At 42.4% G+C, this 26,480-nt stretch overlaps 20 non-coding genes and 10 pseudogenes across 20 annotated transcripts; 29 read left to right on the top strand and 1 right to left on the bottom strand.

Moving 5' to 3' along the window:
- Nucleotides 1-5,616: 5,616 nt before the first annotated feature.
- LOC112773438 (small nucleolar RNA R71) lies at nucleotides 5,617-5,723 on the bottom strand. The gene has a single exon (XR_003187988.1). It is a non-coding gene; the product is annotated as a small nucleolar RNA R71 (small nucleolar RNA).
- An 8,442-nt stretch (nucleotides 5,724-14,165) lies between these two features.
- On the top strand, nucleotides 14,166-14,269 carry LOC112774623 (small nucleolar RNA R71). The gene has a single exon (XR_003189100.1). It is a non-coding gene; the product is annotated as a small nucleolar RNA R71 (small nucleolar RNA).
- A 3,306-nt stretch (nucleotides 14,270-17,575) lies between these two features.
- LOC112773982 (5S ribosomal RNA) lies at nucleotides 17,576-17,693 on the top strand. Its single transcript, XR_003188499.1, has one exon. It is a non-coding gene; the product is annotated as a 5S ribosomal RNA (ribosomal RNA).
- Nucleotides 17,694-17,896: 203 nt separating this feature from the next.
- On the top strand, nucleotides 17,897-18,032 carry LOC112774582 (5S ribosomal RNA; annotated as a pseudogene).
- Nucleotides 18,033-18,226: 194 nt separating this feature from the next.
- LOC112774708 (5S ribosomal RNA) lies at nucleotides 18,227-18,345 on the top strand (annotated as a pseudogene).
- A 179-nt stretch (nucleotides 18,346-18,524) lies between these two features.
- LOC112773394 (5S ribosomal RNA) lies at nucleotides 18,525-18,643 on the top strand. The gene has a single exon (XR_003187946.1). It is a non-coding gene; the product is annotated as a 5S ribosomal RNA (ribosomal RNA).
- A 182-nt stretch (nucleotides 18,644-18,825) lies between these two features.
- Nucleotides 18,826-18,944, top strand: LOC112774679 (5S ribosomal RNA). The gene has a single exon (XR_003189150.1). It is a non-coding gene; the product is annotated as a 5S ribosomal RNA (ribosomal RNA).
- A 188-nt stretch (nucleotides 18,945-19,132) lies between these two features.
- Nucleotides 19,133-19,251, top strand: LOC112773510 (5S ribosomal RNA). The gene has a single exon (XR_003188057.1). It is a non-coding gene; the product is annotated as a 5S ribosomal RNA (ribosomal RNA).
- A 180-nt stretch (nucleotides 19,252-19,431) lies between these two features.
- On the top strand, nucleotides 19,432-19,550 carry LOC112773627 (5S ribosomal RNA). The gene has a single exon (XR_003188168.1). It is a non-coding gene; the product is annotated as a 5S ribosomal RNA (ribosomal RNA).
- Nucleotides 19,551-19,735: 185 nt separating this feature from the next.
- On the top strand, nucleotides 19,736-19,854 carry LOC112774509 (5S ribosomal RNA). Its single transcript, XR_003188996.1, has one exon. It is a non-coding gene; the product is annotated as a 5S ribosomal RNA (ribosomal RNA).
- A 186-nt stretch (nucleotides 19,855-20,040) lies between these two features.
- Nucleotides 20,041-20,159, top strand: LOC112773745 (5S ribosomal RNA). Its single transcript, XR_003188278.1, has one exon. It is a non-coding gene; the product is annotated as a 5S ribosomal RNA (ribosomal RNA).
- A 184-nt stretch (nucleotides 20,160-20,343) lies between these two features.
- On the top strand, nucleotides 20,344-20,461 carry LOC112774102 (5S ribosomal RNA). Its single transcript, XR_003188608.1, has one exon. It is a non-coding gene; the product is annotated as a 5S ribosomal RNA (ribosomal RNA).
- A 657-nt stretch (nucleotides 20,462-21,118) lies between these two features.
- LOC112774627 (5S ribosomal RNA) lies at nucleotides 21,119-21,237 on the top strand. Its single transcript, XR_003189104.1, has one exon. It is a non-coding gene; the product is annotated as a 5S ribosomal RNA (ribosomal RNA).
- Nucleotides 21,238-21,414: 177 nt separating this feature from the next.
- On the top strand, nucleotides 21,415-21,533 carry LOC112774334 (5S ribosomal RNA). The gene has a single exon (XR_003188828.1). It is a non-coding gene; the product is annotated as a 5S ribosomal RNA (ribosomal RNA).
- A 187-nt stretch (nucleotides 21,534-21,720) lies between these two features.
- On the top strand, nucleotides 21,721-21,856 carry LOC112774605 (5S ribosomal RNA; annotated as a pseudogene).
- A 190-nt stretch (nucleotides 21,857-22,046) lies between these two features.
- On the top strand, nucleotides 22,047-22,182 carry LOC112774650 (5S ribosomal RNA; annotated as a pseudogene).
- Nucleotides 22,183-22,366: 184 nt separating this feature from the next.
- LOC112774218 (5S ribosomal RNA) lies at nucleotides 22,367-22,485 on the top strand. The gene has a single exon (XR_003188717.1). It is a non-coding gene; the product is annotated as a 5S ribosomal RNA (ribosomal RNA).
- Nucleotides 22,486-22,666: 181 nt separating this feature from the next.
- Nucleotides 22,667-22,784, top strand: LOC112774639 (5S ribosomal RNA; annotated as a pseudogene).
- Nucleotides 22,785-22,963: 179 nt separating this feature from the next.
- On the top strand, nucleotides 22,964-23,082 carry LOC112774593 (5S ribosomal RNA). Its single transcript, XR_003189073.1, has one exon. It is a non-coding gene; the product is annotated as a 5S ribosomal RNA (ribosomal RNA).
- Nucleotides 23,083-23,262: 180 nt separating this feature from the next.
- On the top strand, nucleotides 23,263-23,381 carry LOC112773334 (5S ribosomal RNA). Its single transcript, XR_003187890.1, has one exon. It is a non-coding gene; the product is annotated as a 5S ribosomal RNA (ribosomal RNA).
- A 181-nt stretch (nucleotides 23,382-23,562) lies between these two features.
- On the top strand, nucleotides 23,563-23,698 carry LOC112774616 (5S ribosomal RNA; annotated as a pseudogene).
- A 183-nt stretch (nucleotides 23,699-23,881) lies between these two features.
- LOC112774449 (5S ribosomal RNA) lies at nucleotides 23,882-24,000 on the top strand. The gene has a single exon (XR_003188940.1). It is a non-coding gene; the product is annotated as a 5S ribosomal RNA (ribosomal RNA).
- Nucleotides 24,001-24,182: 182 nt separating this feature from the next.
- Nucleotides 24,183-24,300, top strand: LOC112774672 (5S ribosomal RNA; annotated as a pseudogene).
- A 179-nt stretch (nucleotides 24,301-24,479) lies between these two features.
- On the top strand, nucleotides 24,480-24,598 carry LOC112774911 (5S ribosomal RNA). The gene has a single exon (XR_003189365.1). It is a non-coding gene; the product is annotated as a 5S ribosomal RNA (ribosomal RNA).
- Nucleotides 24,599-24,777: 179 nt separating this feature from the next.
- On the top strand, nucleotides 24,778-24,911 carry LOC112774697 (5S ribosomal RNA; annotated as a pseudogene).
- Nucleotides 24,912-25,089: 178 nt separating this feature from the next.
- LOC112774567 (5S ribosomal RNA) lies at nucleotides 25,090-25,207 on the top strand. Its single transcript, XR_003189050.1, has one exon. It is a non-coding gene; the product is annotated as a 5S ribosomal RNA (ribosomal RNA).
- A 180-nt stretch (nucleotides 25,208-25,387) lies between these two features.
- LOC112773864 (5S ribosomal RNA) lies at nucleotides 25,388-25,506 on the top strand. The gene has a single exon (XR_003188389.1). It is a non-coding gene; the product is annotated as a 5S ribosomal RNA (ribosomal RNA).
- A 181-nt stretch (nucleotides 25,507-25,687) lies between these two features.
- Nucleotides 25,688-25,805, top strand: LOC112774661 (5S ribosomal RNA; annotated as a pseudogene).
- Nucleotides 25,806-25,983: 178 nt separating this feature from the next.
- LOC112774794 (5S ribosomal RNA) lies at nucleotides 25,984-26,102 on the top strand. Its single transcript, XR_003189254.1, has one exon. It is a non-coding gene; the product is annotated as a 5S ribosomal RNA (ribosomal RNA).
- Nucleotides 26,103-26,283: 181 nt separating this feature from the next.
- LOC112774685 (5S ribosomal RNA) lies at nucleotides 26,284-26,417 on the top strand (annotated as a pseudogene).
- Nucleotides 26,418-26,480: the final 63 nt, after the last annotated feature.

Below are 26,480 nucleotides of genomic sequence, written 5' to 3'. Positions count from 1 at the left end.
TCACTAACGTTGGCCTAAGGATGCAACATACAACGTTAACTTCCACGTTAACTTGGTTAACGTGGGAGCTAACGTAAGAAGTGAGAGTTGTCGACAACGTTAGTGACACTCAACATCGTCACTAACGTTGGAAGCAACCACACAACCCCCAAGGAGCCAGGTTAACTTCCACGTTAACTTAGTTAACGTGGAAGCTAACGATAAGGAATGAATGATGAGCCAACGTTAGTGACACTTAACATTGTCACTAACGTTGGGATGGCTAAGAATGGCCACGTTAGAAGCCACGTTAACCTAGTTAACGTGGACTCTAACGTGAGATCTAGGGGCACATTGGAACGTTAGTGACAATGTTGAGTGTCACTAACGTTCTCAAAGTTTGGCAAGGCCACGTTAGAAGCCACGTTAACCTAGTTAACGTGGGCTTTAACGTGAAGCAAAAAGGGGCGAACTGGAACGTTAGTGACAATGTTGAGTGTCACTAACGTTCTCGAAGGTTGGCAAGGCCACGTTAGAAGCCATGTTAACCTAGTTAACGTGGGCTCTAACGTGAGGCAAATGGGTACACTGGAACGTTAGTGAAAATGTTAAGTGTCACTAACGTTCTCGAACTTATACTTTCACTAAATGATAACACCCCTAACGCCCTGAGCTAAAGTCTCTGCCCACTTAGCACTTTCTCTCTGCAAGTAAAGCCAAGCCCAAATGAAGAAAAGAACTGCTTCAAACTTAAGATCCAAAGGCCCAAGACTTGAAGAGCAAACTAGAAGCTGAGAAGAGTAGTATATATAGGAGTAGCTCTGAATTTATAGGGAGCTCTGGAGGTTGGAAAAAGGAGAATTACTCTCTGTATTTTACTTTCTCTGCAATTTCTAGTTCTATGATGTATTCTCCATCTTTATTTTCATTTTCTAGAGCTATGAACAACTAAAACCCTTTCATTGGGTTAGGGAGCTCTGTTGTAATTTGATGGATCAATACTAATTTTCATTATTCTTCTTCTATCTGTTCTCTTGATTTTACTTGAAAGCTTCCGATCTTCATCCAATTGAGTAGTTATCTTGGAAGAGAAGCTATTCAAACTTGGATCTCTTTTGAACCTTGAAAGAGGAATGAAGAGATCAAGCTAGAATTGCTTTCTCATGCTGGACCAAATTGGGTTTGGATGGGTATGTGACTATAACCCTCTCAATACTTGATTTGGGAAATGCATGTGGTATAATCAGTGACCATAATTCATCTCTTCTCATGAGCAATTGACCAAGGAATTGGCTATTGATCAAGATTTGAGAGATTGAATTGTAAGAAATTGTAATTCAATCACTTAAGATTGTCAAGGAGATCAATGAGTGCATTGATTGAGGAAGAGATGAAAATGAACTTGATCCGGAGAATTGCAACATCTCCTAAGCCCAATGAACTCCCCATCTCTGATCTTACCCATTCTCTTTAATTTCTGCCATTTAGTTTTATGAGCAAATTCCCCATTCCCATTTACAATTCTGCAATTTATTTTCAGTCATTTACTTCCAGTCCTTTAATTCTAGCATTTACTTTTCTGTTATTTACATTCCCGACATTTTATTTTCTGCAACTCTCAACCCAAATTCTGGATTCGCTCAACTAGAACATTCTTCTAATTAAAGTTGCTTGATCAATCAATCCCTGTGGGATTCGACCTCACTCTATTGTGAGTTTTTACTTGACGACAAATTCGGTACACTTGCCGAAGGGAGATTTGTTGAGAGACAAGTTTTCCCCGCATCACTTCTTCCATCCAATACTTGCCTTATGAACCTGAAATTACTCAACAAACACATCAAGGCATCGAATGGAATTAAAGTGGATTGAATTTAACTATTTTAAGGCCTAAAAAGCATGTTTTCACATTTAAGCACAAATCAAGGGAGAATTGCAAAACCATGCTATTTCATTGAATAAATGTGAGAAAAGGTGATAAAATTCCCCAAATTAAGCACAAGATAAACCACAAAATTGGGGTTTATCAAATTTTCCCACACTTAAACCAAGCAAGTCTTAATACTAAGAATAAAGAAGGACAAGAAAAGGGTATGAACATTTATTCAATGCAAATAAACTATATGCACTTATCTATATGAATGAAACTAAATTCAAAATGACTTTATCTACTTGGTTAAAAGTAAATCAATCCCCAAGAACACATATGAACAAGTAGGGCTAAGGTCATATGACGACTCACAAGCTTTACCAATTTAAATATCAATATGAAGTTCAAATAGACTTGCAAGAAGAACGCTCATTAAAGCCAGGAACAAGGAATTGAGCATCGAACCCTCACCGGAAGTGTATCCGCTCTAGTCGCTCAAATGTATAGGATCGATTCCCTCAATTCTCTTCTACTCATGCTTTCCATGATTTGTTTTTCATCCAACAATCAATAATTATTCAATGCATGCTGATGCCAGGGCATTTTGGCCAGTTTCACTGACCTTTTCTTTATGGTTTTAAGGTAGTTTCATACATTTTCTTAGGAAATAAGCAAGTTTTGGGTAAATAATCACTTACATCTTGATTCAAGAAAATATTGTGAATTTTACATGATTTCATGAGAATTATGCATGAATTAAAGGACAAATTGAATGATGCATGTCTCATAACTTGGATTAGAGCTTTGATGCACTTTATTGCTTGATTTCAGGATAAAGGAAGCAAGGAAGAACCACATTAGTAGCCACGTTAGTCTAGCTAACGTGACCACTAACGTGGAATGAAGGCTAGCTTGCAACGTTAATGAGAAAAGTGATTGCCAATAACGCCTTCGTGAGCCATCATAGCACACATCAGTTGCCACGTTAACTATGTTAATGTGGAAGCTAACGTGGAAGAGAAGTAGAACTCCAACGTTAGTGGTAAAAGTAAGTGCCACTAACGTTCCAAAAGGGGCAATTGGCCACGTTAAGAGCCACGTTAACTTAGTTAACGTGAGCTCTAACGTGGAAGAAGAAGATGATGCCAACGTTAGTGACACTCACCTTTGTCACTAACGTTGGACTAAGCCCATATTGACTACGTTATAAGCCACGTTAACCTAGTTAACGTGGACTCTAACGTGGATGGAGCAAGAATCACCAACGTTAGTGACACTCACCTTTGTCACTAACGTTGGATTGAGCCACTATGAGCCACGTTAGTTACCACGTTAATTACATTAACGTGGAAGCTAACGTGGAGAAAAGGGATGATGAGCCAACGTTAGTGACACTCACCTTTGTCACTAACGTTGGAGATGGCTATCAATACCACGTTAGAAGTCACGTTAACCTAGTTAACGTGAACTCTAACGTGGGAAGTAGGGGCGTTCTGAAGCGTTAGTGACAAAGGTAAGTATCACTAATGCTCTCGAAGATTTGGCAAGCCTACGTTAAAGGTCACGTTAACTATTCTAACGTGAACTCTAACGTAGGGAGAAAGGGGTACTCTCAACGTTATTGAAAAAGGTAAACCCCAGTAACGTTTGCGAAGGGCCAAGGGTCAATGTTAGTGGTCACGTTAGTGCCACTAACGTTGAAGTTAACGTGGACCACTTTGGGTTAGGAACGTTAGTGAAAAAGGTGATTGTCACTAACGTTCTCAACCCCAGATTTTCACTTAACGTTAACACCACTAACGCCCTAAGCTAAAGTCCCTGCCTACTTCACACTCTCTCTACAAGTAAAGCTGAGCCCACTGAAGAAGATAACTGCTTCAACTCAAGATCCAAATGCCCATATCCAAGACTTGAAGAATCAACTAGAAGATCAGAAGAGTAGTATATATAGGAGTAGCTTTGAACTAGAGAAAGAGCTTTTGGACACTATTAGAATTACTCTCTGTATTTTACTTTCTCTGCACTTCTAGTTTAACTTTCAGAATGTACTCTCCATCTTTGCTTTCCATTCCCAGAGCTATGAACAACTAAACCCCTTTCATTGGGTTAGGGAGCTCTGTTGTAATTTGATGGATCAATAATAGTTTTCATTATTCTTCTTCTTTCTTTTCTCTTGATTTTACTAGAAAACTTTCAATCTTCATCTAATTGAGTAGTTATCTTGGAAAAGAAGCTATTCATACTTGGATCTCTTCTGAACCTTGGAAAAGGGATGAAGAGATCATGCTAGAAATGTTTTCTCATGTTGGACCAAATTGGGGTTTGGGCAGATATGGTGACATATAATTCTCCCAATACTTTGATTTGGAAATACATGTGGTATAATCAGTGACCACACTTCATCTCTTCTCATGAGCAATTAGACCAAGGAATTGGCTATTGATCTGATTTGAGAGATTGAATTACCAAGGAATTGGAATTCAATCACTTAAGATTGCCAAGGAGATCAATGAATGCATTGATTGGAAGAGATGAAAACGAACTTGATCCGGAGAATGCAACATCTCCTAAGCCCAATGAATTCTCCATTTCTGATCTTACCCATTCTCTTTACTTTATGCCATTTACTTTCATGCTAAACTCCCTTTCCCCATTTAAGATTCTGCAATTTACTTCCCGTCATTTAATTTCTGCTATTTACTTTCCCGCCATTTAATTTCTTGCAATTCTCAACTCACTTTCTGCTTAGCTCAACTAGAACATTCTTCCAATTAAAGTTGCTTGACCAATCAATCCCTGTGGGATTCGACCTCACTCTATTGTGAGTTTTTACTTGACGACAATTCGGTATACTTGCCGAGGGAGATTTGTTAAGGGACAAGTTTCCGTGCATCAAGTTTATGGCGCCGTTACTGGGGATTGATTTTGTATCAACAATGATTAAATTGGTGGATAACTAGATTGAGCATTTGTTTTTATTTTGTTTGATTTAAGTTCATTTGAGTAATTTACTTTCTCTTTAGCTATTTTCTTCCCTTTTCCCCCACCCATTTTCTTAGTTGTTTATAATTCAGTCACTAACTCACTAACTGTTTGATATATTGCATCACTCACGCTAACCGCATTTCTGTGGAAATTACTATCTGCATCTATCTTTCTTGCTTTTGCCTTGTGGGTTGTATGACAGGTAGAAGAAGCGGGGCTTCAAATTCCTTTGATTCTGAACCTGAGAGGACCTTCCTTAGATTAAGGAGGGAAGCAAGAAGAAAGAGAGTAGTTGGTGCTGAGGAAGAGGAAGAATACTTTAAACCAGACATGGATGAGAATATGGAACACCATCATGAAGAAGAGGCTCATAATCATGGCAAAGAAGGTCCAGCGCATCAGGCTAGGCAAGAGAGAAGAGTTCTGGGTTCTTACATCAACCCAAACCCAGAAACTGTGGGAGTAGCATCCAAAGGCCAACCATACATGCCAACAACTTTGAACTAAAGCCATAGCTCATCACCCTTGTTCAGAACAATTGTTCATTCAGAGGAAGTGTCCAAGAAGACCCCAATCAACATCTAACCACCTTCCTGAGGATATACGATACTGTGAAGTCTAATGGTGTTCATCCTGACACCTATAGACTACTTCTGTTTCCCTTCTCGCTCAAGGACAAAGCATCTAAATGGATGGAATCCTTTCCAAAGGAGAGTTTAGCAACCTGGGAAGATGTGGTGAACAAGTTTTTGGCAAGATTCTATCCTCCTCAACGGATCAACAGGTTGAGAGCTGAGGTACAAACATTCAGGCAGCAGGATGGTGAGACTCTATATGAAGCATGGGAGAGGTTTAAAGACTTGACAAGAAGATGCCCGCCAGATATGTTCAATGAATGGGTGTAGTTGCATATTTTCTATGAAGGTCTTTCATATGAATCAAAGAAGGCATTAGACCACTCATCCGGGGGATCTCTGAACAAGAAGAAGACCATTGAAGAAGCCATAGATGTCATTGAGACTGTAGCAGAGAATGACTACTTCTATGCTTCTGAAAGAGGCAATACTAGAGGAGTGATGGAGCTGAACAATGTGGATGCACTGCTAGCTCAAAACAAGATGATTACTAAGCAATTAGCTGACCTCACCAAGAAGATGGAGAGGAATCAAGTAGCAGCAACTCAAGAAGGAGTGAATGAAGAAGCAGAGGGTAGTCAGGAGCAAGCCAACTACATTGGGAATTCACCTAGGCAGCACCATGACCCATACTCCAAAACATATAATTCTGGTTGGAGGAACCACCTAAACTTTGGGTGGGGAAATCAACAAGACCAAGGCCAAGATCAGAGACGCCATAACCCCACCAACAATGCAACTCACCAACACTCCACACAGAGGTTATACCAACACCCACCCAACAACACTTCTCAACATCCATACCAAAGTCAAAATGGCCCTTCTCATCCTTCCAATCTCAACTCTCCATCATCGGAAGAAAGACTATCAAGGATTGAGACTCTACTTGAAGCATATGCAAGGAGATTCAAGATAACAAGGTGTTCAAAGAGGAGGTGCGGGCCAATATCAAGAAAACTAGCTCAATGAAAAGGTAAAAGTCCTTTCTAACTTAAATTCTATCCTATTTATACACTTTCTATATTGAGCTTCTGTTGTGTTTCTTGGGCTTTGAGGCCTCTCCCTGCTTTCCTTTTGCCTTGGGTTTATGATCCATAATCTTGATGAGGCTGTTGATCCAAATTCTGTAACATTCATTGAGCCAACTTAGTGATAATCAAATAATGACACATGACTCAATAAATGGAAATTTCAGACTCATCAATCCTTCAGGCCCAATCCCATAAACCATGATATTCAATTGGGTTTCATACCAGAGTAAGTTTAAGTTAATGTTTGTGCTCAAATACTAACTTAAACCGCAATATTTTTGGCCCAGAAACCTTTTCCAAGAGTGGCGTTTAAGTTGCAGTTTAAGCTTAAACTGCAGCTTAAACGCCAGACACTTCCAGTGATGCCTTTTGTGGAAGCACGTTTAAGCTTCAGTTTAAGGTTAAACTGAAGCTTAAACGTGGAAATGGAAGAAGGCAGCCCTGGAGGGTAATGTAGTCGAACACGTTTAAGCTTCAGTTTAAGGTTAAACTGAAGCTTAAACGTGGATATAGAAAAGGCAGCCCTGGAGGTCGAACACGTTTAAGCTCCAGTTTAAGGTTAAACTGGAGCTTAAACGTGGAAATGGAAAGCCATCCTGGAGGTCGAACACGTTTAACTCCAGTTTAAGGTTAAACTGGAGCTTAAACGTGGAAATGGAGAAAGCAACCCTGGAGGAGAAAACTGGTCGAACACGTTTAAGCTCCAGTTTAAGGTCAAACTGGAGCTTAAACGTGGAAATGGCTCCTTGGTGCTTTTCCCTTTTCGGCGTTTAACCTCCAGTTTAAGGTTAAACTGGAGCTTAAACGTGGAACTGCCCCCCTTGGTGCCTTCTCATTCTGGCGTTTAACCTCCAGTTTAAGGTTAAACTGGAGGTTAAACGTGGAAATGCTTCTTGGTGGCATTCTCATTCTGGCGTTTAACCTCCAGTTTAAGGTTAAACTGGAGGTTAAACTTCAATTCCAGCATTTCTTAGCCTTCCTGATTCTGGCGTTTAAGCTCCAGTTTAGGCTTAAACTGGAACTTAAACTCCACATGTGATATTCAAGCTTCCTTTATTGATTTTGTTGCTTCCTTGCTTAGCCTCTTCTTCCCTGAAATCATCCAAACAATTGCATCAAAGTCTTGCAAAATTTCATGAGAAATCTTCCATTCATAGCATTCAAGTAATATAACTAAAACTCATGGAATTTGCATTAAAATCATACTGTTTGGATGGTTCATTGCTTTGTTCTTCATTTAACCATTTTGGTTACTTTAAGCTCAAGAAAATGCATAAAACAACTAAAACTAACAGAAAAATGCTAGTGAAACTAGCCTAAGATGCCTGGCATCACAACACCAAACTTAATACTTGCTTGTCCCTAAGCAAGTCCTGAGTTATTGAGAAGAAAGTATGAAACAGAAAGCAATTACATTGGCTATATTAGCAAGCATTTGAAGTTCATCAGAAGGGTTTTATGCAGAAAGTTGCAGCATCACATTTTCATACTTATCAGGTAAGATTATCACTTTTTCATTGCATCCATCAAACACTGCTATGGCCTCTTGTTATTCTTATGTCTTGGCACTTTTCTCTTCTTTGTTTTTCTTTTCTTTTTCTTAGAGCTACTTTGCTCCTTGTTTGCTTAGTGTCATGTGTTGCACAAGCCTTTGGCATTTTCTTTTTCTTATCAGTGCACTACACATATCCACTTTAGGCATTTTAGTTCACATTTCTTCTTGAGACATTGGTGCCCAGCACCTCTTTGTGTGACTAAATGTTTTGTATTTAGGTTGCTCTTGATAATGGACTTTTGGTTGATAATCCCGGGTTAGTTAACCCAAGTTACCAAGTGTTGAAACACTCCTCAGAACCTATTCATCCAAGCATATCCTTAATACATAAACACCACAGGCATTTGTCTCAGAAGTTCAAACCATTGGTACCTAGCTTATTTTCTCAATTTTTTTGTTTTTGGTTGCCCTTTTTCATGGCTTTTTCTTCTTCTTTTTCTTTCTTTTTCATGGCCAAAGACATTTATTCATCAAGATCCATAGACAGTTTTCAATTTCTACACAAAGAATGATAATTCTACACTCTATTTCCAGTGATCTGACTAAACAATCAAGCATGCATACCACCACTTAATTCTACTTGATTTGTCACTAATTAGCCAAGTTACTTTTGTTCAAACTTTTCTTTTATTTTTGGAAACAGAACAAGCATGGCAAGCACTTGTTTAAGAAGGTGAAGTTATATCCAAACATCTAGGCTCACTTTATTCAAAGCAATAAACAGACAAAATACTAAAACTTCACATTCCAGAAAGATTAACATTTACAGTTTAAACCAGAACAAGTATGCTTTTGTTTGCCCTTTTTTAAAGAATTATCAAGGAACAATACCACCTTGTGAAATTCCTTGTTTTCTCTTTGTTGCCAGGAAACACTTTGATTTCTCCTTCTTCTCCTAATTGTTGCTTATGTTTAAGATCCTTGTTTCCTTTCCTGCAAAGAGTGATGAAGTTGCTTGCTTCTCAAGCACTTGAGTGGTTAGCTCAACTCTGTGTGGGTAAGTATCTGAGTTTAATTGGTGTGTGAACACCAAACTTAGTCTCCCACTTACTTCTCTGTTCTTTGAATCCTTGAGTTCTCTTTGGAATGAAGTTGCTACTAAGGGTTTTAAGCATTTCTGTGACTGCTTAGAATAGTTGTTCCTTTCTTATAATTCAAAGGTTGTTGTGTTCAGTTGATCTTTATGGTGGAACACCAAACTTAGAGTCAACATTCCCCTTTGAATTATTGATCCACGAATTCATTGTTTGGTGTGAAACACCAAACTTAATTCTTTGCAATGCACAGAAACTACTTCACCCTTTTTATTGAAACAAATAAAAGAAACAGCAAAAGGGTATTACCTCAGGTTGGGTTGCCTCCCAACAAGCGCTTCTTTAACGTCATTAGCTTGACGGTCAGCTTCCTCAGTTGAGGTGATATTTAACTTGTCCTTCTCATCTACATCTCCCAAGTAATGTTTGAGTCTTTGACCGTTCACAATGAAGGTTCGTTGTGACTTTTCTTCCATGATTTCTACTTGTCCATATTTGGAGACCTTGGTGACAAGGAATGGTCCAGACCACCTTGATTTTAGCTTTCCTGGAAATAGCTTCAGCCTAGAATTGTAGAGCAATACTTTTTGTCCTTCTTCAAATTTCCTTGGGGCTATGTTGCTGTCATGCTTCTTCTTTGCTCTTTCTTTGTAAATTTTGGCATTCTCATAAGCTTCCGCTCTGAATTCTTCCAACTCTTGAATTTACAACATCCTTCTTTCTCCAGCAGCTTCGTTGTCCAAGTTCAAAAGTTTCAAGGCCCAGTATGCCTTGTGCTCCAACTCCAGTGGCAAATGGCAAGCTTTTCCATATACTAGTTGGTAAGGGACATTCCAATTGGTGTTTTGAAAGCTGTCCTATATGCCCAAAGAGCATCATCTAGCTTAATCGACCAGTCCTTCCTTGAAGTTCCCACAGTCTTTTCTAGGATTCTTTTGAGTTCTCTGTTAGATATTTCGGCTTGCCCACTTGTCTGTGGATGGTATGGTGTGGCTACCTTGTGTTTGACTCCATATTTTAGAAGCAATGCCTCTAATGGTTGTTGCAGAAGTGGCTTCCCTCCATCGCTGATGATTGCTCTTGGAACCCCAAAACGGCAAAAAATGTGTTTTCTGAGGAAGTTCATGACTACCTTATTATCATTGGTTGGAGTTGCTATTGCTTCAACCCATTTGGAGACATAGTCTACTGCCACAAGAATGTAATTATTTGAGTATGAGGAGGGAAAGGGTCCCATGAAATCTATCCCCCATACATCAAACAATTCAAGTTCCAGAATGAATTGTTGTGGCATTTCATTTCTTCTTGGCAGGTTCCCCGCTTTCTGGCATTCATGGCAGTGCTTCACTAATTTTTTGCATCTTTGAAGATAGTGGGCCAATAAAAACCACACTGCAACACCTTAGCTGCTGTTCTTTCTCCTGCAAAATGTCCTCCATAAGTGGAGCCATGGCAGTCCCATAAGACTTCCCTTCCTTCTTCCTCGATATGCATCTTCTGAGTATGCCATCGGAACATTTTTTGAACAAGTATGGTTCGTCCCAGATGAAGTATTTGGCATCATTTACCAATTTCTTCCTTTGATGTTGTTAAATTCCAACGGTAAACTCCCAGTGGCCTTGAAGTTTGCCATGTCTGCAAACCAGGGTGCCTTGTGAATTACCATGAGTTGTTCATCAGGAAAGCACTCATTTATATGTGTGCTTTGTGTGCTTCCTTCTTCACATGGTATTCTTGATAAATGGTCTGCCACCTTGTTCTCTACACCCTTCTTGTCTTTGATTTCAATGTCAAATTCCTGCAACAAAAGAACCCATCTAATAAGTCTTGGTTTGGATTCTTGTTTAGCAAGTAAGTATTTAAAGCTGAATGATCAGTGAAGACAATGACTTTAGATCCAATGAGATAGGATCTAAATTTGTCAAATGCAAAGACTATTGCCAAGAGTTCTTTTTCAGTGGTTGTGTAATTCCTTTGGTTATCATTCAAGACTTTACTGGCATAATAAATCACATGTACCAAATTGTCTTTCCTTTGTCCTAACACTGCCCCAATAGCAAGGTCTGATGCATCACACATTAGTTCAAAAGGTAAGTTCCAATCAGGTGGGGCAATGATAGGTGCAGAGGAAAGTTTTTGCTTCAAAAGTTCATAGGCTAGCATGCAATTTTTATCAAATACAAAGGGTGTATCAGAGACAAGCAAGTTACTCAAAGGTTTGGCTATTTTAGAAAAGTCTCTAATAAACCTTCTGTAAAAACCAGCGTGTCCCAAAAAACTCCTAACTGCCCTTACATTACTTGGTGGAGGTAATTTTTCAATGAGTTCCACCTTAGCTCTGTCCACCTCAATGCCTCTATTAGAGATTTTGTGGCCAAGGACTATTCCTTCTGTGACCATGAAATGACACTTTTCCCAGTTTAATACTAGGTTAGTCTCTTGGCATCTCTTAAGCACCAAGGCAAGGTGGTGTAGGCAGCTAGGAAAAGAATCTCCAAACACAGAAAAATCGTCCATGAAGACCTCAATAAATTTTTCAATCATGTCCGAAAAGATGGACAGCATGCATCTTTGGAAAGTGGCAGGTGCATTGCACAATCCAAAGGGCATGCGTCTATAAGCAAAAACTCCATATGGACAAACAAATGATGTTTTCTCTTGATCTTTAGGATCAACTACTATTGGTTGTAGCCTGAATATCTATCTAAAAACAATAGTAAGCATGTCCGCAAGCCTTTCAAGCATCTGATCCATGAATGGGAGTGGGAAATGATCCTTTCTGGTGGCTTCATTGAGCTTCCTGTAGTCTATGCACATCCTCCACCCAGTGACGGTTCTTGTGGGTATGAGTTTGTTCTTCTCATTTGGCACCACAGTTATGCCACCTTTCTTGGGAACTACATGGATGGGACTAACCCATGGGCTATCAGAAATGGGGTAGATTACCCCTGCCTGCCATAACTTCATGACTTCCTTTTGTACCACTTCTTTCATGACGGGATTCAATCTTCTCTGAGCTTGAATGGAGGGTCTAGCATCCTCTTCTAACAAGATTTTATGCATGCATATGGATGAACTTATCCCCTTCAAATCGGCTAGGGTCCATCCAATGGCATCTTGATGAGTTTGTAGCACCTTGATCAATTCTTCTTCCTGTTCTTGCTCAGGCAGAGCTAATGATAACAGGGTGACTCTCATCACTACCCAAGTATGCATACTTGAGATTAGGGGGCAATGCTTTGAGCTCAGGTTTTGGTGCTTCCTTCTCTTCTTTCACTCTCTCTGGCATGCTTGGCATGGTTGTTTCAGCAGCCTTGATGTCACTAACTTCAATATCCTTGGTGAACTCCTCCTCTGCCACTTCCTTTATTGTTTCCTCAAAAGTTTCTTGTACTGCAATGTCCACTACATCAATCCTCATGCATTCCCTTAGTGATTCTGATGGATAGCTCATTGCCTTGAATACGTTAAACACCAATTTCTCATCATGTAGTCTAAGAGTGAGTTCACCCTTTTGTACATCTATGATGGCTCCAGCAGTAGCCAGGAAGGGTCTTCCCAGAATTATTGAAGCTTTGGCTTCTTCCTCCATATCTAACACCACAAAATCAGCAGGAAATATAAAATCTCCCACTTTCACCAACAAATCCTCAACTATCCCATGAGGGAATTTAAAAGTTCGATCTGCCAATTGGAGGGCCATTCTTGTTGGTTTGGCTTCCTCAATCTTCATTCTTCTCATCATTGTTAGAGACATCAAATTGATACTGGCCCCTAAGTCACACAAGGCCTTCTCCACCATGACTTCTCCTATGATGCAGGGGATTTGGAAACTGCCTGGATCCTTCAATTTCTGAGGCAATTTGTGCTGAATGATGGCACTGCATTCTTCAGTTAACAACACAGTTTCCTCATTTCTCCAGCTTCTCTTCTTGGTCATCAATTCCTTTAAGAATTTTGCATATAGTGGCATTTGCTCTATTGCCTCAGCAAAGGGAATGTTGATTTGAAGCTTCTTGAAAATCTCCAAGAACCTGGAGAATTGGCCATCCTTTTCACTTTTCATCAAACGTTGAGGATAAGGTGCTTTAGGTGTATAAGGCTTCAGGACCTCTTTTTCTTTTTCTTTTGTTGCAGACGGTGTAAAAGATTGTCCTTGTTCTTTGTCTTTCACATTTTCCTTTGCTTCATCCTCTGTGGTTTCCTTTGAGATCTCCTTCAGATTCTTTCCACTTCTGAGGGTTATGGCTTTACATTCTTCCCTTGCAATAGCCTTGGCAGCATGAGAAGCGCTTGTCCCAGGGGTTTGCTTAGACAAATACACAATTTGATTTTCTAGCTTCTGGATGGCAGCTCCTTGGTTTTGCAGGTTAGAGTTTACTTCTTCCTTAAAAGCTTTCAATTCGGTTATGTCTTGACTCATGGTTGCAAGCATTCCTTCTATCCGGTTTAATTGATCTTGAATTGTTGGTTCGGATTAAGTTGGGTAGGTTGATTATTTTGGCTATGATATGATGGTTGGGGTAAGTGTTTTGTGTGGCTTGGTATGATCTTTGGTTGGAGTTTTGGTATGTGGAATTGTTATGTTGGTTGTGGGTGTAAGGTTTGTGGTTTTATGGTTGGGTTTGTTGGTTCCCCCACCCAAAGTTTGGGTGATTTTTCCATCCTGGGTTGTAAGTGTTGGAATGGGGATCATATGATTGCCTTTGTTGGTTTCCCACATAGTTGGCCTCTTCCCAATCACCTCCTTCAATGCTTACTTCCTCTTGATCTTGTGTGTGTATTGCAGCCACTTGCTTTGTTTCTAATTGCCTGGTAAGCTCTGCTAGTTGCTTGGCAAACACCTTGTTTTGGGCTAGAATTGTATCAACATGGTTCAGCTCCATGACTCCCTTAGTGTTGTGCCTTTCTGATGCATAGTAGTACTCATTCTCAGCCACTGTCTCAATCACCTCAATGGCCTCTTCCACAGTCTTTTTTCTGTTCAATGAACCTCCTGATGAATGGTCTACAGCCTTCCTTGATTCATAAGAGAGTCCATCATAGAAAATATGCAATTGCACCCAATCATGGAACATGTCTGGTGGGCATTTCCTTGTCAAGTCCTTGAATCTCTCCCATGCCTCGTAGAGAGTTTCACCATCTTGTTGTCTAAAAGTCTGAACCTCAGATCGAAGCCTATTGACCTTTTGTGGGGGGTAGAAACGTGCCAGAAACTTGCTTTCCACCTCATCCCATGTTGTTAGACTCCCCCTTGGGAATGATTCCAGCCACTTAGCTGCCTTGTCCCTAAGTGAAAATGGGAACAAAAGCAGTTTATATGCATCTTCCTGGACTCCATTGAACTTCACAGTGTCACAAATTCTCAGGAATTTTGTGAGATGTTGGTTTGGGTCTTCATTAGCACTTCCACCAAATGAACAATGATTCTCCACAAGTGATATTAGCTGTGGTTTGAGTTCAAAATTGTTGGCCTGAATGGGTGGTTTCTAGATGCTGCTACCACAATTCCCAGAGGTTGGGTTTATGTATGAACTAAGAACCCTCCTCTCAGGAATGGCATTGTTTCCATCAGCTCTCTCATGGTTGTGAACTTCTCTATCCATGTTGAGATCTAAAGCTTCCTCAAAATTGTCCTCAGATTCTCCTTCAGATTCCTCTTCTCCCACTACTCTCTTCCCTCTTGCTTCCCTTCTCAGTCTATGAAGGGTCCTCTCTGGTTCGGTATATGGAGGAGTTGATGTCTCTCCTCTCCTACCTGTCATACAAGAACACAGCACAGGCACAAACAAGTGAAATACTCTTGGTTAATGGAAGAGTATGGTTAGAGCAATTGAGGAATTAATTCAAACAGTTAGTGAGTCAGTGAGTTAGTTGCTTGAATTTAAAGGCATAAAGAAAGAAAGCATGTAACCGAGTGCAGAAATTAAAATTCAACAAGTAACTTGAACAGAATTAACAAAGCAAGAGAAATTGCTCAATCTAGTTAGCTTCCAATTGGAGAATTGTCAATCGAAAACCAATCCCCGGCAACGGCGCCATAAACTTGATGCGCATAAACTAGTTATGCTACAATTTAGGAAATTGCACGATCAGCAAAATTCCTTCCGGCAAGTGCACCGGTTATCGTCAAGTAAAAACTCACAATAGAGTGAGGTCGAATCCCACAAGGATTGGTTGAGTGAGCAATTCGGATTAGAAGTGTGTTCTAGTTGAGCGGAATCAAGATTGAGATGAGAATTGCGGAATGTAAAATTGGCGGGAAAAGTAAATGACAAGAAATTGAAATGGCGGAATCTTAAATTGCATGAATTAAAGAGCAGAAACTAAATTGCTGAAATTAAAAGGGAATGGGGGTGATTGCATGAATTGAGTTGCAGAATGTAAAGAGAAGATGTAAATCAGAATTGGGGAATTCATTGGGTTATAGGAGATATTGAGATCTCCGAATCAAAACATGTTTATCTCTTCCTCAAGCAATGCGTTCATTGAATTTTGCTTGGCAATCTTATATGATTGGATCCCAATCCCTTGGCTCACCAATTCTCTCTAAAAATGAACAAATTCCCAATCCCTTGGTTTAAATGTTCATAAGAAGAGATGATGCTCGATCACTGATTATACCACACAGTTTCATGAACCACAATTTGGTAGGATTACATGTCACAATATCCATCCAAACCCCAATCCAATTCACTGTGAGAAAGCTTCTCTAGCATGAATCCTCCATTCCTTTCCCAAGGTTCCGAAGGATTCCAATTATGGGTAGTTTCTTTCCCAAGACAACTACCCAATGGAATTAGATCGAGAAGCTTTCTAACAAAATTCAAGAGAAAAGATTGAAGAAGAAGATAAACTATTATTGATTCATTGAATTACAATAGAGCTCCCTAACCCAATGAAAGGGGGTTTAGTGAGTCATAGCTCTGAATTCAATTACAAAGATCTGAAAACTAGCTGAAAGTGAAGGTAAAGGTCCTTTCTAACTTAAATTCTATCCTATTTATACACTTTCTATATTGAGCTTCTGTTGTGTTTCTTGGGCTTTGAGGCCTCTCCCTGCTTTCCTTTTGCCTTGGGTTTATGATCCATAATCTTGATGAGGCTGCTGATCCAAATTCTGTAACATTCATTGAGCCAACTTAGTGATAATCAAATAATGGCACATGACTCAATAAATTGAAATTTCAGACTCATCAATCCTTCAGGCCCAATCCCATAAACCATGATATTCAATTGGGTTTCATACCAGAATAAGTTTAAGTTAATGTTTGTGCTCAAATACTAACTTAAACCACAATATCTTTGGTCCAGAAACCTTTTCCAAGAGTGGCGTTTAAGTTGCAGTTTAAGCTTAAACTGCAGCTTAAATGCCAGACACTTCCAGTGAGGCCTTTTGTAGAAGCACGTTTAAGCTTCAGTTTAAGGTTAAACTGAAGCTTAAACGTGGAAATGGAAGAAGGCAGCCCTGGAGAGTCACGTAGTCGAACACGTTTAAGCTCTAGTTTAAGGTTAAACTGAAGCTTAAACGTGGATATAGGAAGGGCAGCCCTGGAGGTCGAACACGTTTAACCTCCAGTTTAAGGTTAAACTGGAGGTTAAACGTGGAAATGGAAGGAGGCATCCTGGAGGTCGAACACGTTTAACCTCCAGTTTAAGGTTAAACTGGAGGTTAAACGTGGAAGCTTAGAAGGGTAGCCCTGGAGGTGTCGAACACGTTTAAGCTCCAGTTTGAGGTCAAACTGGAGCTTAAACGTGGAAATGGAGAGAGCAACCCTGGAGGAGAAAACTTGGTCGAACACGTTTAAGCTCCAGTTTGAGGTCAAACTGGAGCTTAAACGTGGAAATGGCTCCCTGGTGCTTTTCCCATTCTGGCGTTTAACCTCCAGTTTAAGGTTAAACTGGAGGTTAAACGTGGAACTCCTTCCTGAGTGGCATTCTCATTCTGGCGTTTAACCTCCAGTTTAAGGTTAAACTGGAGGTTAAACTTCAATTCCAGCATTTCTTAGCCTTCCTGATTCTGGCGTTTAAGCTCCAGTTTAGGCTTAAACTGGAACTTAAACTCCACATGTGATATTCAAGCTTCCTTTATTGATTTTGTTGCTTCCTTGCTTAGCCTCTTCTTCCCTGAAATCATCCAAACAATTGCATCAAAGTCTTGCAAAATTTCATGAGAAATCTTCCATTCATAGCATTCAAGTAATATAACTAAAACTCATGGAATTTGCATTAAAATCATACTGTTTGGATGGTTCATTGCTTTGTTCTTCATTTAACCATTTTTGGTTACTTTAAGCTCAAGAAAATGCATAAAACAACTAAAACTAACAGAAAAATGCTAGTGAAACTAGCCTAAGATGCCTCGGCATCACGAGCCACAATGACCTGATTTTCGGCAAGCTCGCACGAGCCCCGTAGGGATTCGCAGCTCGACTTACCCTACGTCGCGAGACATGCTTATGATAATTGTGTGCGCATACTTTAACTGGTGCGATCATACCATCACTGATGCACCGGATCCCATCAGAACTTCGCAGTTAAGCGTGCTTGGGCGAGAGTAGTACTAGGATGGGTGACCTCCTGGAAGTCCTCGTGTTGCACCTCTTTTTATTTTATTTTATTTTATTTTATTTTTTACGTCGTGCTTACCCTTGTTCTTTAAACGACGGTATATTGAACAATTTAGCTAAAGCTAGCCTCAATGACCTGCTTTTTGGCAAGCTCGCACGGGCCCCGTAGTGATTCATAGCTCGACTTACCCTACGTCGCGAGACATGCTTATGATAATTGTGTGCACTTACTTTAATAGGTGCGATCATACCAGCACTAATGCACCGGATCCCATCAGAACTCCGCAGTTAAGCGTGCTTGGGCGAGAGTAGTACTAGGACGAGAGTAGTACTAGGATGGGTGACCTCCTGGGAAGTCCTCATGTTGCACCTCTTTTTTTTGTTTTTTTTTTTTTTTACATCGTGCTTACCCTCGTTCTTTAAACGACGCTATATTGAATAGTTTAGCTAAAGCGAGCCTCAATGACTTGATTTTCGGCAAGCTCGCACGGGCCCCGCAGGATTCACAGCTCGACTTACCCTACGTCGCGAGACATGCTTATGATAATTGTGTGCGCATACTTTCACAGGTACGATCATAGTAGCACTAATTCACCGGATCCCCTCAGAATTCCACAGTAAAGCGTGCTTGGGCGAGAGTAGTACTAGGATGGGTGACCCCCTATGAAGTCCTCTTGTAGCAACTTTTTTTTTTACGTCGTGCTTACCCTTGTTCTTTAAACGATACTATATTTAATAGCTTAGCTAAAGCGAGCCTCAATGACCTGATTTTCAGAAAGCTCGCACGAGCCCCGTAGGGATTCGCAGCTCGACTTACCCTACGTCGCGAGACATGCTTATGATAATTGTGTGCGCATACGTTAACAGGTGCGATCGTACCAGCACTAATGCACCGGATCCCATTTGAACTTCGCAGTTAAGCGTGCTTGGGCGAGAGTAGTACTAGGATGGGTGACCTCCTAGGAAGTCCTCGTGTTGCAACTCTTTTTTTTTTTACGTCGTGCTTACCCTTGTTCTTTAAACGACGCTATATTGAATAGTTTAGCTAAAGCGAGCCTCAATGACCTGATTTTCGGCAAGCTCGCATGGTCCCCGTAGGGGTTCGCAGCCCGACTTACCCTACGTCGCGAGACATGCTTATGATAATTGAGTGCGCGTATTTTAATAGGTGTGATCATACCAGCACTAATGCACCGGATCCCATCAGAACATCGCAGTTAAGCGTGCTTGGGCGAGAGTAGTACTAGGATGGGTGACCTCCTGGGAAGTCCTCGTGTTGCACCTCTTTTTTTTTTTTATTTTACGTCGTGCTTACCCTCGTTCTTTAAACGACGCTATCTTGAATAGTTTAGCTAAACCGAGCCTCAATGACCTGATTTTAGGCAAGCTCGCACGGGCCCCACAGGGATTCGCAGCTCGACTTACCCTACGTCGCGAGACATGATTATGATATTTGAGTGCGCGAATTTTAATAGGAGCGATCATACCAGCACTAATGCACCGGTTCCCATCAGAACTCCGCAGTTAAGCGTGCTTGGGCGAGATTAGTACTAGTATGGGTGACCTCCTGGGAAGTCCTCGTGTTGCACCCCTTTTTTTTTACGTCTTGCATACCCTGGTTCTTTAAACGACGCTATCTTGAATAGTTTAGCTAAAGCAAGCCTCAATGACCTGATTTTAGGCAAGCTCGCACGGGCCCTGCAAGGATTCGCAGCTCGACTTACCCTACGTCGCGAGACATGCTTAGGATAATAATGTGCGCATATTTTAATAGGTGCGATCATACCAGTACTAATGCACCGGATCCCATCAGAACTCCGCAGTTAAGCGTGCTTGGGCGAGAATGGTACTAGGATGGGTGACCTCCTAGGAAGTCCTCATGTTGCACCTCTTTTTTTTTTTTTTAAGTCGTGCTTACCCTCGTTCTTTAAACGACGCTATCTTGAATAGTTTAGCTAAAGCGAGCCTCAATGACCTGATTTTAGGCAAGCTCGCACGGGCCCTGCAGGGATTCGCAGCTCGACTTACCCTACGTCGCGAGACATGCTTATGATAATTATGTGCGCATATTTTAATAGGTGCGATCATACCAGCACTAATGCACCGGATCCCATCAGAACTCTGCAGTTAAGCGTGCTTGGGCGAGAGTAGTACCAGGATGGGTGACATCCTGGGAAGTCCTCGTGTTGCACCTCTTTTTTTTTTATTTTACGTCGTGCTTACCCTCGTTCTTTAAACGACGCTATCTTGAATAGTTTAGCTAAAGCGAGCCACAATGACCTGATTTTAGGCAAGCTCGCACGGGCCCCACAGGGATTCGCAGCTCGACTTACCCTACGTCGCGAGACATGCTTATGATAATTGTGTGCGCGTATTTTAATAGGTGCGATCATACCAGCACTAATGCAACGGATCCCATCAGAACTCCGCAGTTAAGCATGCTTAGGTGAGAGTAGTACTAGGATGGGTGACCTCCTGGGAAGTCCTCGTGTTGCACCTCTTTTTTTTTATTATACGTCGTGCTTACCCTCGTTCATTAAACGACGCTATCTTAATAGTTTAGCTAAAGCGAGCCTCAATGACCTGATTTTAGGCAAGCTCGCACGGGCCCCACAAGGATTCACAGCTCGACTTACCCTACGTCGCGAGACATGCTTATGATAATTGAGTGCGCGTATTTTAATAGGTGCGATCATACCAGCACTAATGCACCGGATCCCATCAGAATTCCGCAGTTAAGCGTGCTTGGAGAGAGTAGTACTAGGATGGGTGACCTCCTGGGAAGTCCTCGTGTTGCACCTCTTTTTTTATTTTTTTAATTTTTTTTACGTCGTGCTTACCCTCGTTTTTTAAACGACGCTATCTTGAATAGTTTAGCTAAAGAGAGCCTCAATGACCTGATTTTAGGCAAGCTCGCACGGGCCCCACAGGGATTCGCAGCTCGACTTACCCTACGTCGCGAGATATGCTTATGATAATTATCTGCGCGTATAACGAGAGTTTTACTAGGATGGGTGACCTCCTGGGAAGTCTTCGTGTTGCACCTCTTTTTTTTTTATGTCGTGCTTACCCTCGTTCTTTAAACAACGCTATCTTGAATAGTTTAGCTAAAGCGAGCCTCAATGACCTGATTTTAGGCAAGCTCGCACGGGCCCCACAGGGATTCGCAGCTCGACTTACCCTACGTCGCGAGACATGCTTATGATAATTATCAGCGCGTATAACGAGAGTTTTACTAGGATGGTTGACCTCCTGGGAAGTCTTCGTGTTGCACCTCTTTATTTTTTTATGTCGTGCTTACCCTCGTTCTTTAAACAACGCTATCTTGAATAGTTTAGCTAAAGCGAGCCTCAATGACCTGATTTTCGGCAAGCTCGCACGGGCCCCACAGGGATTCGCAGCTCGACTTACCCTACGTCGCGAGACATGGTTATGATAATTGTGTGCGCATACTTTAAGAGGTACGATCATACCAGCACTAATGCACCGAATCCCATCAGAATTCCGCAGTTAAGCGTGCTTGGACGAGAGTAGTACTAGGATGGGTGACCTCCTGGAAAGTCCTCGTGTAGCACATTTTTTTAACGTCGTGCTTACCCTTGTTCTTTAAATGACGCTATATTGAATAGCTTAGCTAAAGCGAGCCACAATGACCTGATTTTCGGCAAGCTCGCATGGGCCCCGTAGGGATTCGCAGCTCGACTTACCCTACGTCGCGAGACATGCTTATGATAATTGTGTGCGCATACTTTAACAGGTGCAATCATACCAGCACTAATGCACCGGATCCCATCAGAATTTCGCAGTTAAGCATGCTTGGGCGAGAGTAGTAGCAGGATGGGTGACCTCCTTGGAAGTCCTCGTGTTGCACCTCTTTTTTTTTTTTTTTTTCGTCGTGCTTACCCTCGTTCTTTAAACGACGCTAACTTGAATAGTTTCGCTAAAGCGAACCTCAATGACCTGATTTTCGGCAAGCTCACACGGGCCCCGCGGGGCTTCGCAGCTCGACTTACCCTACGTCACGAGACATGCTTATGATAATTGTGTGCGCATACTTTAATAGGTGCGATCATACCAGCACCAATGCACCGGATCCCATCAAAACTCCGCAGTTAAGCGTGCTTGGGCGAGAGTAGTACTAGGACGAGAGTAGTACTAGGATGGGTGACCTCCTGGGAAGTTCTCGTGTTGTACCTCTTTTTTTTTCTTTTTTTTTACGTCGTGCTTACCCTCGTTCTTTAAACGACGCTAACTTGAATATTTTCGCTAAAGCGAACCTCAATGATCTGATTTTCGGCAAGCTAACACGAGCCCCGCAGGTCTTCGCAGCTCGACTTACCCTACGTCACGAGACATGCTTATGATAATTCTGTGCGCATACTTTAATAGGTGTGATCATACCAGCACTAATGCACCGGATCCCATCAGAACTCCGTAGTTAAGCGTGCTTGGGCGAGAGTAGTACTAGGACGAGAGTAGTACTAGGATGGGTGGCCTCCTGGGAAGTCCTGATGTTGTACCTCTTTTTTTTTTTTTATGTCGTGCTTAACCTCGTTCTTTAAACGACGCTATCTTGAATAGTTTGGCTAAAGCGAGCCTCAATGACCTGATTTTCGGCAAGCTCGCACGGGCCCCGCAGGGATTCGCAACTCGACTTTCCCTACGTCGCGAGACATGCTTATGATAATTGTGTGCGCATACTTTAACAGGTATGATCATACCAGCAGTAATGCACCGGATCCCATCAGAATTCCGCAGTTAAGCGTGCTTGGACGAGAGTAGTACTAGGATGGGTGACCTCTTGGGAAGTCCTCGTGTTGCACCTCTTTTTTTTTTACGTCGTGCTTACCCTCGTTCTTTAAACGACGCTATCTTGAATAGTTTGGCTAAAGCGAGCCACAATGACCTGATTTTCGGCATGCTCGCACGGGCCCTGTAGGGCTTCGCAGCTCGACTTACCCTACGTCGCGAGACATGCTTATGATAATTGTGTGCGCAAACTTTAACAGGTGCGATCATACCAGCACTAATGCACTGGATCCCATCAGAACTTCGCAGTAAAGCGTGCTTGGCGAGAGTAGTTCAAGGATGGGTGACCTCCTTGGAAGTCCTCGTGTTGCACCTCTTTTTTTTTACGTCGTGCTTACCCTCGTTCTTTAAACGACGCTAACTTGAATAGTTTCGCTAAAGCGAACCTCAATGACCTGAATTTCGGCAAGCTCACACGGGCCCCGCGGGCTTCGCAGTTCGACTTACCCTACGTCGCGAAACATGCTTATGATAATTGTGTGCGCCTACTTTAATAGGTACGATCATACCAGCACTAATGCACCGGATCCCATCAGAATTTCGCAGTTAAGCGTGCTTGGACGAGAGTTGTACTAGGATGGGTGACCTCCTTGGAAGTCCTCGTGTAGCACTTTTTTTTTTTTACGTCGTGCTTACCCTTGTTCTTTAAACGACGCTATATTGAATAGCTTAGCTAAAGCGAGCCACAATGACCTGATTTTCAACAAGCTTGCACGGGCCCCGTAGGGATTCGCAGCTCGACTTACGTTACGTCGCGAGACATGCTTATGATAATTGTGTGCGCATACTTTAACAGGTGCATTCATACCAGCACTAATGCACCGGATCCCATCAGAACTTCGCAGTAAAGCGTGCTTGGGCGAGAGTAGTACTAGGATGGGTGACCTCCTGGGAAGTCCTCGTGTTGCACCTCTTTTTTTTTTACGTCGTGCTTACCCTCGTTCTTTAAACGACTCTAACTTGAATAGTTTCGCTAAAGTGAACCTCAATGACCTGATTTTCGGCAAGCTCACACGGGCCCCGTGGGGCTTCGCAGCTCGACTTACCCTACGTCGCGAGACATGCTTATGATAATTGTGTGCGCATACTTTAATAGGTGCGATCATACCAGCACTAATGCACCGGATCCCATCAGAACTCCGTAGTTAAGCGTGCTTGGGCGAGAGTAGTACTAGGACGAGAGTAGTACTAGGATGGGTGGCCTCCTGGGAAGTCCTCATGTTGTACCTCTTTTTTTTTTTTATGTCGTGCTTACCCTCGTTCTTTAAACGACGCTATCTTGAATAGTTTGGCTAAAGCGAGCCACAATGACCTGATTTTCGGCATGCTCGCACGGGCCCTGTAGGGCTTCGCAGCTCGACTTACCCTACGTCGCGAGACATGCTTATGATAATTGTGTGCGCAAACTTTAACAGGTGCGATCATACCAGCACTAATGCACTGGATCCCATCAGAACTTCGCAGTAAAGCGTGCTTGGGCGAGAGTAGTTCAAGGATGGGTGACCTCCTTGGAAGTCCTCGTGTTGCACCTCTTTTTTTTTTTACGTCGTGCTTACCCTCGTTCTTTAAACGACGCTAACTTGAATAGTTTCGCTAAAGCGAACCTCAATGACCTGAATTTCGGCAAGCTCACACGGGCCCCGCGGGGCTTCGCAGTTCGACTTACCCTACGTCGCGAAACATGCTTATGATAATTGTGTGCGCCTACTTTAATAGGTACGATCATACCAGCACTAATGCACCGGATCCCATCAGAATTTCGCAGTTAAGCGGCTTGGACGAGAGTAGTACTAGGATGGGTGACCTCCTTGGAAGTCCTCGTGTAGCACTTTTTTTTTTTACGTCGTGCTTACCCTTGTTCTTTAAACGACGCTATATTGAATAGCTTAGCTAAAGCGAGCCACAATGACCTGATTTTCAACAAGCTTGCACGGGCCCCGTAGGGATTCGCAGCTCGACTTACGTTACGTCGCGAGACATGCTTATGATAATTGTGTGCGCATACTTTAACAGGTGCATTCATACCAGCACTAATGCACCGGATCCCAACAGAACTTCGCAGTAAAGCGTGCTTGGGCGAGAGTAGTACTAGGATGGGTGACCTCCTGGGAAGTCCTCGTGTTGCACCTCTTTTTTTTTTTACGTCGTGCTTACCCTCGTTCTTTAAACGACGCTAACTTGAATAGTTTCGCTAAAGTGAACCTCAATGACCTGATTTTCGCAAGCTCACACGGCCCCGTGGGGCTTCGCAGCTCGACTTACCCTACGTCGCGAGACATGCTTATGATAATGTGTGCGCATACTTTAAAAGGTGCGATCATACCAGCACTAATGCACCGATCCCATCAGAACTCCGTAGTTAAGCGTGCTTGGGCGAGAGTAGTACTAGACGAGAGTAGTACTAGGATGGGTGGCCTGCTGGGAAGTCCTCATGTTGTACCTCTTTTTTTTTATGTCGTGCTTACCCTCGTTCTTTAAACGACGCTATCTTGAATAGTTTGGCTAAAGCGAGCCTCAATGACCTGATTTCGGCAAGCTCGCACGGGCCCCGCAGGGATTCGCAGCTCGACTTCCCTATGTCGCGAGACATGCTTATGATAATTGTGTGCGCATACTTTAACAGGTACGATCATACCAGCACTAATGCACCGGATCCCATCAGAATTCCGCAGTTAAGCGTGCTGGACGAGAGTAGTACTAGGATGGGTGACCTCTTGGGAAGTCCTCGTGTTGCACCTCTTTTTTTTTACGTCGTGCTTACCCTCGTTCTTTAAACGACGCTATCTTGAATAGTTTGGCTAAAGCGAGCCACAATGACCTGATTTTCGGCATGCTCGCACGGGCCCCGTAGGGCTCGCAGCTCGACTTACCCTACGTCGCGAGACATGCTTATGATAATTGTGTGCGCAAAACTTTAACAGGTGCGATCATACCAGCACTAATGCACTGGATCCCATCAGAACTTCGCAGTAAAGCGTGCTTGGGCGAGAGTAGTACAAGGATGGGTGACCTCCTTGGAAGTCCTCGTGTTGCACCTATTTTTTTTTTTACGTCGTGCTTACCCTCGTTCTTTAAACGACGCTAACTTGAATAGTTTCGCTAAAGCGAACCTCAATGACCAGAATTTCGGCAAGCTCACACGGGCCCCGCGGGGCTTCGCAGCTCTACTTACCCTACGTCGCGAAACATGCTTATGATAATTGTGTGCGTCTACTTAATAGGTACAATCATACCAGCACTAATGCACTGGATCCCATCAGAATTTCGCAGTTAAGCGTGCTTGGACGAGAGTAGTACTAGGATGGGGACCTCCTTGGAAGTCCTCGTGTAGCACTTTTTTTTTCACGTCGTGCTTACCCTTGTTCTTTAAACGACGCTATAATTGAATAGTTTAGCTAAAGCGAGCCACAATGACCTGATTTTCAACAAGCTTGCACGGGCCCCGTAGGGATTCGCAGCTCGACTTACCCTACGTCGCGGACATGCTTATGATAATTGTGTGCGCATACTTTAACAGGTGCATTCATACCAGCACTAATGCACCGGATCCCATCAGAACTTCGCAGTAAAGCGTGCTTGGGCGAGAGTAGTACTAGGATGGGTGACCTCTTGCGAAGTCCTCGTGTTGCACCTCTTTTTTTTTTTTACGTCGTGCTTACCCTCGTTCTTTAAACGACGCTAACTTGAATAGTTTCGCTAAAGCGAACCTCAATGACCTGATTTTCGGCAAGCTCACACGGGCCCCGCGGGCTTCGCAGCTCGACTTACCCTACGTCGCGAGACATGCTTATGATAATTGTGTGCGCATACTTAACAGGTACGATCATACCAGCACTAATGCACCGGATCCCATCAGAACTCTGCCGTTAAGCGGCTTGGGCGAGAGTAGTACTAGGACGAGAGTAGTACTAGGATGGGTGACCTACTGGGAAGTTCTCGGTTGCACCCTCTTTTTTTCTTTTTTTTTTTACGTCATGCTTACCCTCGTTCTTTAAGCGACGCTATCTTGAAT

The sequence above is a fragment of the Arachis hypogaea genome, chromosome 18 (assembly GCF_003086295.3).
Source record: "Arachis hypogaea cultivar Tifrunner chromosome 18, arahy.Tifrunner.gnm2.J5K5, whole genome shotgun sequence".
NCBI lineage: Eukaryota > Viridiplantae > Streptophyta > Magnoliopsida > Fabales > Fabaceae > Arachis > Arachis hypogaea.
This window is presented reverse-complemented; position numbering and strand designations above follow the sequence as displayed.